This window comes from Pyrus communis, chromosome 7 (genome assembly GCF_963583255.1).
Source record: "Pyrus communis chromosome 7, drPyrComm1.1, whole genome shotgun sequence".
Classification (NCBI taxonomy): Eukaryota; Viridiplantae; Streptophyta; class Magnoliopsida; order Rosales; family Rosaceae; genus Pyrus; species Pyrus communis.
The window spans coordinates 7,161,604-7,179,605 of record NC_084809.1 but is presented as its reverse complement, the minus strand read 5'-3'; the positions used below and the strand labels follow the sequence as shown (position 1 = coordinate 7,179,605).

The 18,002-nt window shown below is 35.7% G+C and overlaps 1 long non-coding RNA gene and 1 pseudogene across 2 annotated transcripts in view; one reads left to right on the top strand and one right to left on the bottom strand.

The window, feature by feature from the left end:
- The window catches only part of LOC137741099 (uncharacterized), a 29,691-nt gene that overhangs the window by 7,139 nt on the left and 4,550 nt on the right, over positions 1 to 18,002 (bottom strand). For both annotated transcript variants that reach the window (XR_011069208.1, XR_011069207.1), the window contains exons 6-7: positions 17,564 to 17,602; positions 17,269 to 17,307 (exon numbers count right to left, since the gene is read on the bottom strand). This is a non-coding gene — a long non-coding RNA (uncharacterized lncRNA). The remainder of the gene's footprint in view (positions 1 to 17,268; positions 17,308 to 17,563; positions 17,603 to 18,002) is intronic.
- Positions 13,762 to 17,304, top strand: LOC137741094 (receptor-like protein 7; annotated as a pseudogene).

Below are 18,002 nucleotides of genomic sequence, written 5' to 3'. Positions count from 1 at the left end.
GGATCGTTCTCTCAGGATCCGTCGGACCAAGCTGTCCTGGCCAATCAAACTTGACCCCAACAGGAACAAAATATTATTTTAACTTTCCATTTGATTCTTTGCAGCAGTAGCAGCCATGGAAAGGCCATATGCATCTGCATCCATGGCTACTTCTTAGACATCTGCATCGCTCAAGTATTTTTCGAACTCTTGGTGACCATAATTACAATTTCGAATCTGAAGCTCTATGAAATAAATGGAGTTTGTAAACATAACCCTAAAGCACAAAGATTTGAAAACGACTTCTCACCTTTTTAATTAGCTGAGGCAGGCATGGGTTTCAAATCTCAGTCACTCTCTGCAAGCATGGCCTTCTTTCTCAATTTCTGGCCTTCCTGTCTCTGCGCGCGCTCTCTCTCCCTCTTTCTGTGTCCTTCCCTCCGGCAAGTGTTTGGGTTGATAATTAATCTTGGGCTTAAATCAAAGGAAGCCCAGTTGTGCAAAGCATTTGTTTTGGGCTAGTGACTGCTATGGTGAAGGCAGCGGCCCACAATATTGAAATGATGGTGCAGGGCAGCTAATAGGCAACAACCCTACACATAGGCTGACCGAAGGTAAGGGGCAGTAAGGCCTTAGCAGAAAGGCACCCTTTCAATGGCAAAATTGGTAAATAATGGAATATTTAAGGTGATTTACCCCTTGCCCAAGACAATCACGCGGGATTGAAATTGTGCTAGAAAGGAAAAACTTGAACACTTGGATTAAGAAGTCCATAAAAACAACAAGAAAAGCAAGAGAAAATGACACTTTAACTCTCTGAACAAAACAACAAGACTTCCCAAAATGCTCTATTATTTCCTGTCATTTCCCTTACATTCTTTCTGCAACAAAGTTATCCTTTGTGATTTTTAGAAGCTTTGCTACATGTTCTTGTGCAGTATCGATTCCCTTTGTAAACATTCAGTACCATTTTCCTTAAAGAAAGTTTTTACATTGTAAACAAAAGAAGAAGTGCTCAACAAGGCAGCAAACCTTGCCCGACAAGGTGGAAACCTTGCCTGAGCCTCTTTTATTTACATTTTTGTGTAGTACATCTGGCTTTTATGTGTTTTCTATAATTTTCAATGCTTATTTCAGGGCTTTACATTCTTAATGGTGTTGAACTAAATGCTTTTACTTACCTTGTTGTTGATTAAAGTTGGTTTCAAGAAAGTAGACAATCTTAATGAACAAAATCTTCCTATAAATTGGTATATGATACATGATCAAAAAGTCCTTGTTTACAAGGCATAGAAAAGAACTTTTTACAGACTTAACTTATCTGGAAACAATCATTTTGAATTAAGAAGCCTAAGTAAATTGTGGCACAAGTAATCAACTTATCTGACCACAATACAATTTCGAATCTGAAGCTCTATGAAATAAATGGAGTTTGTAAACATAACCCTAAAGCACAAAGATTTGAAAACGACTTCTCACCTTTTTAATTAGCTGAGGCAGGCATGGGTTTCAAATCTCAGTCACTCTCTGCAAGCATGACCTTCTTTCTCAATTTCTGGCCTTCATGTCTCTGCGCGCGCTCTCTCTCCCTCTTTCTGTGTCCTTCCCTCCGGCAATTGTTTGGGTTGATAATTAATCTTGGGCTTAAATCAAAGGAAGCCTAGTTGTGCAAAGCATTTGTTTTGGGCTAATGACTGCTATGGTGAAGGCAGCGGCCCACAATATTAAAATGATGGTGCAGGGCAGCTAATAGGCAACAACCTTACACATAGGCTGACCGAAGGTAAGGGGCAGTAAGGCCTTAGCAGAAAAGCACCCTTTCAATGGCAAAATTGGTAAATAATGGAAGATTTAAGGTGATTCACCCCTTGCCCAAGACAATCACACGGGATTGAAATTGTGCTAGAAAGGAAAAACTTGAACACTTGGATTAAGAAGTCCATAAAAACAACAAGAAAAGCAAGAGAAAATGACACTTTAACTCTCTGAACAAAACAACAAGACTTCCCAAAATGCTTTATTATTTCCTGTCATTTCCCTTACATTCTTTCTGCAACAAAGCTATCCTTTGTAATTTTTAGAAGCTTTGCTACATGTTCTTGTGCAGTATCGATTCTCTTTGTAAACATTCAGTACCATTTTCCTTAATTAGCTGAGGTAGGCATGGGTTTCAAATCTCAGTCACTCTCTGCAAGCATGGCATTCTTTCTCAATTTCCAACCTTCCTGTCTCTGCGCGCGCTCTCTCTCTCTCCCCGTCTCCTTCTCTCTGGCAAGTGTTTGGGTTGATAATTAAAAGAAAGCCTAGTTGTGCAATGCATTGGTTTTGGGCCAGTGACTACTTTGGTGAAGGCGGCGGCCCACATAATATTAAAATGATGGTGCAGGGCAGCTAAGACTCTGAATCCTAGACAGATCCTCTTTGTGAGGTTTCCGAAGATCCGTTAATCATGTTCGTTCATCGTACATTGTGCAGTTAGAAATTATTTTAAATATTTTTATTTAAAATTAAATACAAACAGTACCTTATAAATACTGACCACACGATGTACGATGAACAAATAAAATTCACGGAACTCCAGAATTTTCACCAAAAGAATCTGGAGAGGATCCTGTAGGGGCAGCTAATTGGCAGCAACCCTACACTTAGGCTGGCAAGAGGTATGGGGCGGTAAGGCCTTAGCAAAAAGGCACATTTTCAATGGCAAAATTGGTAAATAACGAAGGATCTAAGGTGGAGACTTGAAGTCGTGTTTCATTTTGCCGTGGGATGGTTTTTTCCCTCCCTTTCTTCACAGTGAACTTCAATGAATTATGCATGGGTATTTTTTTTAGTATAATGATATCTTACGTTAAGGAAATAAAGAATTCGGTTAAACCACATAATGAATAATCTAATTTGATATCAAATTTGTTGTCTACGAGATTCGAATATAAAACATCTCATTTAAATAGAGTAATCACTCATTTTAGTGATGTAATTACATCGCTCACAATATTTAATTTACCTATTATCTAACATAGAGGGTGTTATTACCACTATAAGACTTTGGGATTTACTATTTTCACTTACATTTAGTCAAATATTTTAATGGATATTGTGTTTGGTTTCTATCCATGAATTCTAGATTCAAAACTCCCATCTCTCAAATTATTATAATAGTTTCGAACCCTTTCCTTCCTCTTACTAATAATTTATTTTTGTTTTTTACTATTTGCACTTGATAATTATCTGTTCTTACCTAGCAGAATTCAAAGTTTCCATTTTACCCTTTTAAAGAATAAAGATATATATAAAAAAATAAAAAATAAATAAATAAATAAATAAAAACTTAAAACAGTAGTTGGAGCTCTCACTGGAGTTGGCGGCTCCCAACTACCTCCTTTCCCCTCCTCTTCCATCTCCGTTCTAGTCCAACGCGTGGACCCACTTTTACGGCTTAAAGTCTTGAACCAAATTACACACCTTTCACTATCGCCGCAAGCATTCTCGTCAAGGGATTAGTGTGAAACAATATGTTTGCTACTAATTAATTAAGGCTTATAGTCTTGAACCAAATTATACGCCTTTGATTATCACCACAAAGAGCTGCCAAAGACCATTTCTGTAAATTTGAAGTTGGATGATAAATTAAAGGGAGTTAAGATAGATGAAGGTATAGTGGTAGTCATTTTCACTTGTAAGTTAGGTCTTATGTTCGATTCTCACTAAATAACCAAATGCGAATTTGAACTACATTATTGCTAGCAAATTATAAGGCTTAGCCCATCCTCTTCCTTTAGTATAGATAATATCGATTGTTAAAAAAAAAATTGGATGAAGGTGAGTCTGGTACATCTTTGTAGTTAGAAGGGAGTGATGCACAGACAAATTTGTTTCAAAACTTAGTAATGCCCTTGTGTATTTCTAATCCTTGCACCCTTACATCCTACCGTTACATATCAATTTTGAACGTATCTTGAGATTGGAGCGTGAGAAAAAGTGTATGTGCAAATGAAGAACAATGAATGACGTTGTCGAGGAAAAAACAAATCAATACCAGGTACAGAAAACAAGTTAAATCACGAAGATTCCTTGACTTTTTTTTTTTTTTTTGATGATTAAATTGTTTTTCGCTCCCGTGTAATAAAAGGAAGAGGAACTGAACTCCATTCATAGGCACAACTCCTCATTGCTTTCTCTCGATAAGCTTAAAGCTAGGTGAGCGGTTACAAATAATGTTGATCTTTAAAGAAAAATAAAAACATTAGACCCTAACCTACAAAATTAAAATTTTCGTTGGAGATGACTCTTGTGCCAACAAAATTTTTCTTTGTCGATTTAAAATTTGTCGGCAAAATGATATTTTCTAGCAGTGTCTTTTCCATCTCTATCTCTCATATCATCAAGTCGTTCCCTTTTGGAGACAACTTTGCTAGTGGATTACTAATAATGGTGGAAAGAAAATGAACAGATTGGTGATAAAAAAAAGTTAGCCACTTCTCATCATATTTGCAATCCTTATTATTTCTGTAGGTAACTAAGATAAAGCATAGTTTTTCTATTAAAGACTTGTCCAGACTGAAATCATTGAACATAAATAAATTAGAAAGTAAAAATAATTCTATTCTGATATTTCCCAGTTTGAGCTTAGTGCTCTTGCAAACCTTACAACGATTCGTACCTTAATTCTTACAACTGAGACAATTCCCGAAAGGAATATGGTGAAGATGATTGTTTCTTTTTTAGATGGTGATGTGCATGTGCGTTTATGGGGATCAAATGCAAGAGAATATATGTCACTCCTTGATCCCGAGCTATGTTCAGGATCGACACGCGACGTTACTACGTACTTGATCATCGAACCTCTATGTTAGACTGCCTACATACCCTACAACGGGATCAAGCCATTTGTAGTTCATCCTTCTTTTAAGCTCTAAAATTCTCAAGGCATTAACTGGTAAGAAGATAGAGTTCCAAAATCACACAAGGGAACCAATTGAGCATGCCTTGCTAGATTTTTGTCTACATAACGAAATCATATGCATGTGAAACAAGATTGTCATTCACCTATATCACAATATTTTCCAACACAATCCACAATCACAACAATTAAGTGATTCAATGAATCAAAGATGCACAATATTAACATTTAACTATGTTAATCAATCAATAAAATCACATATCATTTCACGAATTTAATAAAGGAACTCACCATAATTCCCTACATGGATTCCAAGCAATAACATGATAACTTTAATTTACAAACATAATATCCACTGTGAGCAGTTCCTATGCACTCGAATCTAGGTTTTCAAACTAACTTAATGGAAACAAACAATAATTGGAATTCCTGACCACTCAAAGGAATCCAACCAAAATATGGCCGCCTATCGAAATTAACCAAGTACAACTAATCCTCACAACCCTAGGTAGGCAGTGATCACCCATCGCAGTTACACTAAGCATGATCATCCCCATCATATGTACGGTCCTCAATTGCGGATATAACAAGTAGAACCGGATTCTATGTGAAATCCCGTTCATGGATTTCACTGTTATAATATACGTATTTGTATTATTAAGATTTTATAATATTTTTTGAGAAATTATATTAATTTATTTGAATTTAGATTTGAATTAAACTAGTTACGAAGTTTGAAGTTTGGAAATTAATTATCTAAAATCTGTAAACCTTTCAAGATCATGAATTATATTTTCGAACAGATCTTGAAAGCACGAGCGCATAGGCGAAAGCCGTTTGTGAGTCTGGATTATAACGGTATAATTATGGACATTTGAAGTCGTCTTACTAAACTATAGTTTTTAAGTTAAATAAACTCCCACCTTGTGGGAAAGGGACCAATCAGATAAAAGAGTGAGGGACCAATTAGAAATGGGAAAGAAAAGGAGAACCAATGAGGAAAGGAGGAAAAAAGAAAAGAAAAAAAAGGAGGCTCCCAGCCTTCTTATCGCCTGTGCACCCGTGCACCCACCCGACCCCATTTCTGACGGATTCCACCATTTTTCTGTTGATTCACCACCATCCAACACCTGCAACCTCTTCCACAACCTCCCCTTTACCATCTCCACCCAAATTTGAGGGTTTTTAGGTCCAAATCATGAGGAACTCCACCGGAACAAGACCCAATCAGTTGTAGGGGCGTCGGAACACCGAGGAAGGAGAATTGAAGCTCACCCATTCTAGGGTTTCCGACAGGTGCAAGCCAAATTGGGGGCCTTTCCTAGCCAATTTGGACTTGGCCACACGTATGAAACTTGCTCTACTCATTGAGATCTACATTTATGTGAAATTTGGTAATTTTTGGAGTTAGTCGGAAAAATTGGGTTTCCGTTCACTGGAAACCGCCACCCACGGCGGCGCACCGTTGATGCCTTTCTAAGTTCAATTAGATGTCCTGATTTTATATTTGATATTCGTATGACGTGGATTGATCATTTGAACCTAATTTCACTATGATACATTACATGATCAAAATATGAATTGACAATTCGACCGTTGGATCGTTACCAAACTTTAATACGTTAGAACAAATAATATTTGAGGACCATAGAAACTTATTGATTAGGGATCCGACGTATGGATCTTCCCAAATTGAATAAGTTTGTAAAATCAAACGTTGGCTGCCACTTGAATTTGTAATTGGCGGAGATCCGACCGTCGAATCGCAATGAAATTTTAGTATGTTGTTTTAGAAGCATAATGTGGACTTTAGAAAGTTACGGATCCGAAATCCAATTTGTGGATCTTCCGGATTGAATTATGTAGAATTGTGGATCTTACCTTTGACCGAGAGTTGACTTTTGGTCAACATGTCTCAAAACGTTCTAAATACTAAAATTAGTACTACGGGAGACTTAAGCGAAGTCTAGTGGGCCTACATTGGTTAAAGAGTGATTTGAACATATGTGATATGGTGTTTACCTTGATTTCTTATATGGGTATCATATGTGAATATGACTTGGTTTTATAATGTGATTTCTATTGAAATGTGATTTTATATATTTAGCCATAGACCTATATTTATTAAACATAATTTGGCTTATGTACTGATGATGATTGTGATATGTGATTTGACGTGCCCATTTGAAACGTGGTTGATTTGCATAAAGGGGTGTGATATCCACACACCCCATTTTATTTCTCACACACCTTTTTAATTTTTGGCCATCGGATCAGATGAATTGAAGAAGATCAACAGACATAAATTATCAAGGAGTATGTGAGAAGTAAAATAGGGTGTGTGGATAGCACACCCCTTGCATAAATGGTATGATATGATGAAATGTAAGGGCTAGTAGTGGGCTGTTAACCATTGTCATGGGGTTTGTTTCTTTGAAACTTGTTTCATATCTCGTTTCATTATTTCATTTCACGTTTTGTTGAGCCGTTCTAATTGTGTACCTTGTGCTTTATTACATTTCTTGTTTCATGTCTTGTTTTTGAGCCGTTGATATGTTCCTTGGCCCTCCGCTTGGTTCAGTGGAGTGATCCAGGATTGGGTTTCCGCTGGAGTTCCGTTGAGTGGTTTGGTTCCCTGCTCTGTCTGGATTTTATTGAGTGATGGTCTAGAATCCCTTCTATTCCACGATTCCATTGAGTGATGGTTCAGAATCCCTTATATTCCCTGATTTCGTTGAGTGATGGTCTGGAATCCCTTCTATTCAGCGATTTCGTTGAGTGATGGTCCAGAATCGTATCTTGGTTTGGATTCCGTTAATGGTCTAGAATCGTATCCATTTGGATTTCGTTGAGTGATGGTCCGGAATCATATCCACTTGGATTCCGTTGAGTGATGGTTCGTAATCTTTTCTACTTCGCGATTCCGTTGAGTGATGGTCCAGAATCCCTTCTACTCCGCGATTCCGTTGAGTGGTGGTCCGGAATCGTATCCTGGTTGATTCCGTTGAGTGGTCTGAAACCCGATGTTGATGGATTTCGTTGAATGGTCTGAAAATCACATCATTTGACTTGTTGGTTCCTTGGATTTGATTTCAGCTTCAAAAATGTAGGCTTCGGCCAAACTGTGTCACTCTAGCCCTGCATTTCGATGAATTGTATGTGTTATTGATGATGTGATTGTTGGCATTGTGATTAGACTCGTTGATCAATATGGTTAGAGAATATGATTGTGCTTGTCATTTGTATTTTTTAATATTGCATGATATGCATTGTGATATATTGTTAAGACATAGCGATTTATGTGATAATTTTTTGAGTGTAGTGAAGGGTGAACTACGAATGGCTTGATCCATATTGAGGGTACATAAGCAGTCTAACGAGGATGTTAAATGCAGCCATAAAGTATACGAATAATCACTATGCAATTCGAGGCTCGAGATGTGCTTGGTACATATCCCGGAGGCGGTGTATGTTAGATATACGGGTTTTGATGATGTCACATGTCGATCCTGGACGTATGTCGGGATCGGGGCGTGACATTCTAACTCTAGGTAATGATCACCCATTGCGGATATACCAAGCATGGTCACTCCTAAAATGTGTATGGTCCCCCATTGCGGATATACCAAGCAGAACCATAGGCATAGTTTAATCGTGCAGGCAATGATCACCCATCGTGGATATACCAAGTATGATCACCCCTATTATATGTACAGTCCCCCATCGCAGATATACCAAGCAGGACCGTATCTTAACTCTAGGTAGTGATCACCTATCACGGATATTAACACTATAAGACTTGGGATTTACTATCTACACTTGCATGTGCTCAAATATCCTATTGGATATGGTGTTTGATCTCTACCCATGCATTATGAGTTTAAAACTCTCAATTTCCAAATTATTGAAATAGTTCCAAACCCTCCTCCTCTCCTTAACATTAATTTTTTTTTACCATTTGCACTTAATTAATTTTTTGTTATTACTTAGCAAAATTCAAAGTTTTCATTTTATCCTTTTAAAGAATAAAGTTGTAAAAAATAAAAAATAAAATAGTAGTCGGAGCTTTGACCGGAGTCGGCGGCTCCCAAGTACCTCCTTTCCCCGCCTCTTCCATCTCCCTTCTAGTCGTATGCATGGATCCACTTTTAAGGCTTAAAGTCTTGAACCAAATTACACGCCTTTCACTATCACCTCAAACATTCTCGTCATGGGATTAGTGTGAAACCATATTTTTGCTCTTATAGTCTTGAACCAAATTATACGCCTTTGACTATTACCACAAAGTGTTTGGAGGTGTTTGTTATAGTCACATTCCTAAACAATTGAGACACAAGTTGGAGGAAGCTTCAACCAAAGGCATTTTTGTTGCTTAAAATATCTGTGACCGTGAAAATATCGATAAGCAAATTTGTGGAAATATCGACGGACATATCGAATATCAGTTGTTTTCTATGGAAATAATGAAAACTTAAAATGAAACATTGGGAATTCTTAAACATTGGTTTGGATGAAATATAAGATTTTTTTCGATATTTAACAGATGTATAAAAAAATATAGATGATATATGTCGATTTTATTCTAAACTTAAGAGTACTTCACCCCCCCCCCCCCCCCCCCCCCCCCCAATCTCCATATCTTTATATGATTTTTGGATATTTCCATGAAAATATCAAATGTATCGAAGAAATTTTAAACCCTTGTTAAAACAATGAGTGACTTTGAGGAAAAACAAAACAATACAAGGTATAGAAAACAAGTTAAACCACAGTGATCCAATGACCTTTTTGTCTTGATGATTAAAGAAAATAAAAATATTAAACCCTAGCCTATAAAATCATGTAATTTTCTCTCTCTCTCTCTCTCTCTCTCTCTCTCTCATATCATCAAATCCTTCCCTTTTGGAGACAACTTTGCTAGTGGATGACTAGTAATGGTGGAAAGAAAATGATCAGATTGGTGAGAACAAAAAGTCACTTTGCATGATGGGCAACTATCTCATGCGGTTCGGAGAGGACTCAGCCTGACATAATACTTCTTTGTAATGAAAATTGAGTGGAAACATGAAAGAGTCTATTGGAGAATAGTAACAAGAGTAATTAATGACAGATTCACTCTCAAATCATGCTTCTGACAAAGATAGTATGTTTCACTTGTGTAAAGACTATCTCCACAGCCGCTTCTTTTGCTTCTTCCTTTACTTCTTTTTGCTGGAAAGTAGCTCTCCTCATCATATTTGCGTTTCTTTTTATTTCTGTAGGTTACGCGCCGTGGTGATTGAAACGCCTATAATGGTATGGTATTTGCAACTAAGGGGGTCGGATGAATAATGGTATGGTATTTGTAACTAGCTTAGAACACCGGTGAAATTTTTACTCGTATATGTTAAGATTTCGTTTTAGATATGAGTACGGAAATTTTCAGTCTTAAAGTGAGATGGTTTTCTTTTTTTCTTGTGTTCAAAGGTGAACATAATAATTATTACATGCACACGATGACTTGACTTCAAGTCTTTTTTTTTTTCGTTTTTTGGTCGAACAAGTCTTCAAATGATGGCGATGGGCTGATCTTATCAAACGATCACTTGACTTCAAGTCTTCGAGTGATGGTCTGAACAAATTCTTATGTTCACCTTATCACCGCCCATTTCTCCACCTTCTCGACTTCTTGTATGTTTAGAATTATGATCACTATTTTCCGTATTCTTTTGTAGTCCATAGCTCCCCAAGCTCATTGAAAGAAACAACTTATACTGTCTACAAAAAAGGGACGTCGATTTCTCCACCTTTAATTATGTGAGGTCCTAAGCATATAAAATTATAAATAAAACAGATAGTTATTGAATACATATGTTGACATTAAATAGAGTCTAGGAATTAAAATTAATTTTTAATCTTGTATAAGATATTTTTTGAAGAAAAAAAATTAGTATCAGGTCCCTAGTTACTAATGTTCATTGATTGAGACCTTATTAGTTTTCAAATTTTGATTGAAGTCCCTAGCATTAATGTGACAATGAATTTACATGTTCATTACATAATTTTTTAAAATAAAACTAGTAATTGATTTAGGGTTTTAATACTCACACCTCTATTAAACTCCTATTTAATTGTCAATTCAAACATTTCCAAAATAAATAAAAAATTAAATTAGAATAAGTTTGTACCCATTAGTTTTTATAAAAGGATTCTCAATTTTTTAATCTTAAATGTAACCATTCATATAATTTTCAATGTTTTTTAATCTTAAATGTACCCATTCTTAAATATACCAATTTGTTATATGTAAAATGTACCCTTTTTTAATATAAAATGTACAAAAAGTTTTATATAAAATGTACCCAATTTTTTAATATAAAATCTATTCAAAAATTTTTAATCCATTTTTAAACTTATATGGGTACATTCTTTTTCGTTGATTTGAGAATGTATCTATGTCAAGTTTAATCGAAGCAATGTACTAATGTTATTAAGCCTAATATCTTCTTCTTTCTGTGTTTTGAAGAATGTACTCATGTTTTGGTACAATAATTTTTTTTTGTTAATTTTGATAAATGTACCCATACACACACACACACACACAATATAAGAAAGAGAGTATAATTTATATTTTATTATTTTTAATCCCACAAATTATGAATTTTATTTAAAATCTCATTAATATAAACAAATACAAATTTAATTTTTAATTTAAAAGATATAGTAACTTATACTATTACATTAATGTCAGGGACTTCAATCAAAAATTAAAAACAGACAAAGTTTCAATAAAAAAAATATTGATAGTTAGGGACTGCATCCAAATTGTTCCTTTTTTAAAACTTTATCTATAAAATTAATCATGTTAAATCCTGCAATATATAATTAATATTGTGAGCACCCAAAAATATGTGTAAGTGCTGAATAGGATATTAGCTGACTTCGAAAGACTTCCATCGATTTGTCAGCCTGTCACTTTGAATGCATGGTTAGCTCGACAAGAACGTTTATGTTGATGATCAGTGGCTTATAATCTGGTTCACGAGACCTCATCCCTGTGATTAGTGGAACAAAAGTTACTTTGTTTATGAAAGAGATAGGAGCCTCAGTGACATTTTTATTAGTAGGAGTGACAATTAATTGATTGTTATGCGTGCAAAGCTCGAGAAAATAAAATACTAAACCTAAATTGAAGGCTAAATTAATTAATATTCACGTACTATTGAATAAATTGTGTGTATATATTGTAAATCCTACTACATGGAAGAACTTCAACTCATGTAATTAACATGAGATAAGTAAGTATAACGATAAATAAATTGAGGTATGGAGTATATATACACAGAATTAGAACCTGTATTAAAAAGATAAATAAGCATTGAGATGAGTCACATATGCAAACGACGACTTGACTGCAAGTCTTCAAGTGATTTTATCTGCTCAAAGTATTATGTTCACATTCTTTAAGATCAAACAAACATACATATTAAACTAAATGATCGAGTTTGTAAATTATTACATGCAAACAATGAATGACGTCTAGTCTTCAAGTGATGGGGATGGGCTGATTTTATTAAACGATGACTTGACTTTAAGTCTTGAAGCGATGGTCTGAGCAAATTATTATATTCACGATCACCACCCATTTCTCCACCGTCTTGACTTCTTGTATGTTTAGGATCACTATTTTTTTGGATTCTTTTGTAGTCCATAGCTCCCGTAGCTCATTGAAAGAAACAACTTTGTATATACTGTCTACAAAAAAAGGGACGTCGATTTCTCCACCTTTAATTATGTGAGATCCTAAGCATATTTAATCCGGACATAAAAATAAATAAAAACAAAAACATACATCATAATCTGAAAAAATAAGAGTCCTTTTGATGACCTAAATTTTTAGTTTTTAATTTTGAGAAATGAAGTCATTTAGTACTGCGATTTAGTGATATTACTCTTTAATTGTAAATAAGAGAATTTAGACTCGAATTTGGTAAATAACAAATTCATACCAATTTATTGCCCTATCCTTTTGGGAAATAACCACACACTTGTCTCTCCTATTACACACACGTCATTATATCTAATCAGTGCATTGAACAGATGAAACAAAAACAACGACTAGGATTAAACAGATGTGTGTACGGTTAGAAAACTAGAGTGTTTACAACATTTCTCTTTGATTTTTAGTTTTCAATTTTCAGATTTCTTTTGAAGGATTGAATAAAGGAAATTTAATTGGTAATTGTTTTCAGCTTTCAACAGTGAACTAGTATTTATCAGAAACTATCTTTCCGCTGATTATCTAATGTGGACTTTGTGGTGTCTTGTTTATTGATTTTCCCATCATGTTTTGATGTTCCAAATGTTAGCATGTTTCTAGAGGATTCTCAAGATCAGGGCGTGGCACTAATTCTCCCATTTTTTGAGCGGATTGATTGAAATTGATAAGTTTCTTTAATGAGTAATCTATATTCTACCTTCAAGAGTTACATGTTCCAATTCAATCCTAGACAAAGAGGCTTTAGTGAAAAATAAAGAAAAAAGAGTGTAAAATGATACTTTTTTTAACGCTTATAACGATTTTCAAAAGTTAGAGAAAAAATTTGCCGAATTTTTAATACCCTTGTCCTTAATCGCTTGACTTCAATTGAGGTTGCCTAATAGATACGCAAAGCTTTCCTATAGTAGCTAGGCTAGCTAGAGCCGTTGCAATTCATCAATTCATCACTAATCAATCGACTAATCAATTCATGACTTCCAAGTCTTCAATTGATTGAGACATCAATTCATCACCCACTAATCAATCGACTCATGCTTTTTTATTTATTTATGCTTTGCATGAGTTGTGTCTATAAAAGGAGTTAAATTCTACTCTTAATTATATGAGAGCCATAAAACAATATTTCCTATAACCAGAAACACACTGCCATGAAAATGGAATCTTTGTTGTCCAAATTTACCTGTTTGCATTGTCTTCTTTTGCTATTACTCAATGCTACTCACTGTTTTTCATATGTGCAGACTCAGACACAGACACTTTGCCATGCTGACGAGCATTCCTTCTTGTTACAATTCAAGAAAAGCTTTACGATAGACAAGTCAGCTTCTAGATCTCCTTTTGCTTATCCGAAGGTATTATCTTGGGCTCGAGAAGGAGATCAAAATCAGAGTAACTGTTGTTCGTGGGATGGTGTCGAGTGCCATGCGGAGTCTGGGCGTGTCATTGGCATTGACCTCAAGAGCAGCTGTCTCTATGGTTCTATCAATTCCAACAGCACCCTCTTCCGACTTGTTCACTTGCAGATGCTTGACCTCTCAGACAACGACTGCAATTCGTCTGAAATACCATTGAGATTGGGCCATGACCTTTCGAGTCTATCCTATCTCAACCTTTCACTATCTGCATTTTCTGGCCAAATTCCATCTGAAATTTCAAAACTATCCAAACTGTCTACCCTTGATCTGTCTCAAAATAATGGTTTGGAGCTTAGGAAGTCCAACATGAGAATCCCTAGTCCAAAACTTGACCAGCATAAAACAACTTCATCTCAGTTATGTAGGCATATACTCCACTGTGCCTGATATCTTGGTCAATGCATCTTTTCTCACATCTCTCAATCTAAGCTACTGTGGGTTGTATGGGGAATTCCCAATAGGAATTTTCCACCTACCAAACCTAGAGGAGCTTAGATTATATTCGAACACAGACCTAAATGGTTATTTTCCTACTTTTAACAGGACCAATTCCTTCAAAACATTGGTTGTTTCAGAGACAAAGTTCTCTGGTGAACTTCCTAGTTCTATCGGAAACCTTTATTCCTTAAATTACTTTGCTATCTCAGACTGTGGTTTTGATTCCCATGTTCCATCTTCATTCGGAAACCTTACCCAATTAACTCATCTGCTGCTCGGCTTCAACGATTTGCAAGGAGCAGTTCCTAAGTCGCTTTTCCACCTCAGAAATCTTGAATTTCTTGACCTTAATGCTAATAATTTGAGTGGATTAATTGAGTTTGATGAGTTTTCCAACCTCAAAAAGTTGAAGGCACTTCGTTTATCGTACAACAAGTTATCCGTGCATGTCAAATCTGGTTCGAGTGCTTCTTTTCCAAAGTTCGAAATTCTAGATTTGGGTGAATGCAACTTGACAGAGTTTCCAGAATTTTTGAAAAATCAATACGAATTGGGAGATCTAGACCTTGCTGGTAACAACATTCATGGCCAAATACCAAAATGGCTCTGGTGTGTAACTAGAGAAACTTTGGTCAATCTCGACCTCAACTCTAACTTCTTAACAGGCTTTGAGGAGAATCCAGTCACTCTTCCATGGAAAAATCTACAATTGTTTAATCTTGCTTATAATCGGTTACAAGGGTCATTGCCAATTCCACCACAATTTATCACGATTTACATGGTCGACAACAATAATTATAGTGGAGAAGTTTCACCATTGTTCTGCAACTTGAATTATCTTCAAGTTCTTAATTTGGGCAACAACAACCTGAGTGGCATGCTTCCAGAGTGTTTGGGGAAGTCCAGTAGCTTGGAAAAACTGCATTTGATGTTTAATTCTTTCCATGGCGATATTCCTCCATTTTGTGCTAACAAAAATAGTTTGAAATTTATTGGGTTGGGTTATAATCAGTTACAGGGGATGCCACCAAGATCAATGGCCGATTGCACTCAATTAGAGTATCTTCACATTGGCAACAATCAGATCAGTGACATCTTCCCTTCTTGGTTAGGGGTACTTCCAGTATTGAGGGGTCTCATTTTAGGGTCGAATGCATTTTATGGGATAATTGGGAAGCCTCCAACTAATCATTGATTTATCCAACAATCTATTTTCAGGTATGTTGCCTTCTAAGTACATAGAGAACTGGAATTTCATGAAATATGTTGTCACGAACAAGGGAAGCCGGTACTTTATAGTCTCATCAAACGACAACACAAATAAATATGGATATTACTTTCAATTTTCATACGAGATGATAATTCCTATAAAAGGTGTTGAGTGAGATATGTTCAGACCCCCTATGATATGAGACTCGTGGATTTCTCAAGTAATAGATTTGAAGGAGAGATTCCAGCAAGTATCATTGGGAGTCTAGGAGCACTCCATGTGCTAAACCTCTCCAACAACACTCTCTGGTCAAATCCCCTTATCTCTAGGGAACTTGACTGCTCTTGAATCGTTGGATCTCTCTCAAAACAAGCTCTCAGGAATGATCCCTGGTACTTTGGCACAACTCACTTTCCTTGGGTACTTCAACGTGTCGTATAACCATCTTTGGGGGCCTATACCACTTGGCCAACAATTTGGTACATTCCTAGAAGATTCATACCAAGGAAACTCAGGTCTGTGTGAAGAGCTTTTGTCCAAGAAATGCGAGGCTTCTGAGAGCTCGAGGCAACCGCCACGATCAAGCTTTGAAGAAGATGAAGAGGCTGGATTTCCATTTGTGTTTGACTGGTATGTAGTCTTGCCGGGAGTCGTTAGCGGACTAATAGTGGTAGTGGTTGCTGGAAACACATTGGCAGACAAGAAGCATGAATGGTTTGTGGAGAAATTCAGCAGAAGGAGGAAGCCAACAACCACATGGGCGAGGAGGGGACGCAGAACTTAAGCTTAATGTGTCAACCGGCTAGAGAAATGTTTGGGCCTTCAAGGCCAATGTCATGTTTTTTATGATTTCTGGTGCTTCAGCATATGTTGTTATGTTGTATTACAATAATGGGCTTCTATAAGTTTGCTTTGTATAATATTTCTACTTGATCAGATTCAGTGTTATCAACTAAGTAGTTGGAATTACATTTCCCGTTTTCATTTGCTTCAAAACTAGCAAAAGTGCCATGCTCTGCTGTGGGTTTTAAATTCGTAGTTTATAGCAAATATGAAACATTTCCCAAAAAAAGAGATGGGAGTTTGAATAACAATACATAATAATCAATTGATACTCAAAAGCTACCAACAGCTTAACTGCATTCACAAACACATATATCACTATGCACATAATAGATACTTCTGAAAATTCCATAAAATCAAAAATCAACCCATTCATTTCTAAATATTTCAAAAATTAACAGAACAGCTAAACCGACAAGGTAAAACAAGTCTTTAAGTTACATTACATTTGATTTACTTTGCATCAAGAGCATATGTGCAATCCAAATGGGAGATTTCTAAGTTAAAGTTATATACATTTTCAAAAGTTTTCCATATTGATTAGTCGTTCATTTTGCACCTGCATTTTACTAATTCTACATTAAGAGTTCTATGTACAACTCAAAAAAGCATATTTTAACAACTAAAAGGATGGACAGTAACACCGCATGACGGTGTTATGATAAAAAATGATAAACATACTAAACGGAAGTGATGTTTTAAATATGGAATGAATGCATACCTGAAGAGTTGATTTCAAATCGGTGATCCCTTTCCCATCCTGGTAACATTTATCAATTGGAATCAATAAAATTTTCTTGATGAGTGCAAAGCTAGGAGTCTCAATTTCAAAATCCAAATCAGAAAATAAAACAAAATTGAATGAACTATGAAGAAAATTTATTCTCCAACAGAAAACTCAGATCTAGAAAATGATAAAAGGACAGACAGTAACACCGCATGACGGTGTTATGATGAAAAATGATAAACAACATACTAAACGCAAGTGATGTTTTAAATCTGGAATGAATGCATACCTGAAGAGCTGATTTCAAATTGGTGATGCCTTTCCTATCCTGTTAACAATTATCAATTGGAATCAATAAAATTTTCTTGATGAGGGCAAAGCTAGGAGTCTCAATTTCAAAATCCAAATCAGAAAATAAAACAAAGTTGAATGAACCATGAAGAACATTTATTCTCCAACAGAAAACTCAGCCCTACGGAAAATCATTGAATTGGAATGAAACTAATAAGATTAAATTGAACAAAACCTAACTCAATTGAAGCTATTCTCTGAAAATCTTCCGAATCAAACTAATAAAACAAAAATAAAAAATTTTAAAAGTTAGAGATCAGAAGAAAGCATATTAAAAGCAGGCAAAAAAGACGGAGACAGAGCATCAACCAAGAGCAGATTTCCTCCAAACTTACTTAAGAAGTTGAGTACAGATTGTCTTGTAATGCAAAACCATA